Below are 1,328 nucleotides of genomic sequence, written 5' to 3'. Positions count from 1 at the left end.
TGCTTAATTTTGAGAAATAGAAAAAACTAATTGCTTAATATGTCAAAATATCTATTTCTGCCAAGTGTAATTTCCAAAAGGTGGTAATTCTAAATACACTTATTCTCAGGCCTGGATTAGAAGGCACAAGGATCAGCAAGTCGCTGTCTGCTCTCATCTCAAGAGAATCCATGATGCCTAGTGTACCTGCAGTGAGAGAGAAGAACGTGAGGCAGAGGTGAGGGCCTCTTGCCCTTAGGCTGCAGTGACCACATCTTGCAGAAAGCATCTCAGTGCCTGATCTGTGTTTTATGTACGAAGATCTCAGGGAGGATCATCTGGGGACCGTGTTACCATTCAGTGCTTCAACCAACTGAAATCAGGTGGAATCATCAAAGAAAGGCTTATGAAATGTGTTTATGATCAATAACCAGAAGGGATCAGTGATGCTGATAACAGTAAAAGTTAAAATTCAGAATAAGCCAAGAAGCTGGTAGCTATGCATCCAAAGAAGCCAAATGAGGCTGAAGAGATAGCTCAGTGGACTAAGTGCCTGCTTTGGCAGGTGCAGGGACCAGGGTTGGATCCCCAGTCCCCCCATGCTGTTCCAGCCCTGTCCCTGAGGTGTGATGAACTGGGGACTGAGTCTGGGTGTGGTGGTGCATGCCTGTAATCCCAGTGCTGGGGAGACTGAAAACAGGAGGATCACTATGAATCCAAGCTATGTAGTGAGACCTTGTACAAAATACATAAAACGAAAACAACAACAATAACAATAACAACAACAGAAAAACAAAAAAGCAAAACAAAGAAGCTAAATGTAATTCACTGGGTGTTAAATGCATAGTCCTGGCTGGAGAGGTAGTCCTGGCTCAGCGATCTAAGCACTTGCCTGGCAAGCACAAGGACCTGAGTTTGATCCCTTTACTATATGCCATGCAGGCCACTGAAACTGGGCATGGTGGCACATGCCCATAATCCCACTCTGGGAAGGCTGAGACAAGAAGATCACTATGAGCCCTCCCTGCAGAGTGAGACCCTGTACCAAATAAATAAATAATATAATAAAAGTGTAGTCCTAGTAATGTTACATTTAAAAATCATTTTCATAAGTTTCAACATTGTACTTAGTAACAGCTCTTGTAGAAATAAGATAAAATGTCTGGGTTCACAACAAGCTCAATAAGAACTAATGGTATTAACAAGTCAGAAAAATGTTGGCTTCAACTGCATCGTTTATTGGCAAAAATAAATGAGATTTTCATCGTACTCCAATTCACCAACTCCTTTCCATTTCACAAACGTGTTGGGAACTTAGGATCTGTTTTCTGCCCTCCAGATACACTGCT

The sequence above is a fragment of the Octodon degus genome, unplaced genomic scaffold, assembly GCF_000260255.1.
Source record: "Octodon degus isolate 3935 unplaced genomic scaffold, OctDeg1.0 scaffold00033, whole genome shotgun sequence".
NCBI lineage: Eukaryota > Metazoa > Chordata > Mammalia > Rodentia > Octodontidae > Octodon > Octodon degus.
The sequence above is the reverse complement of the archived record's forward strand: the minus strand, read 5'-3'. Positions refer to the sequence as shown.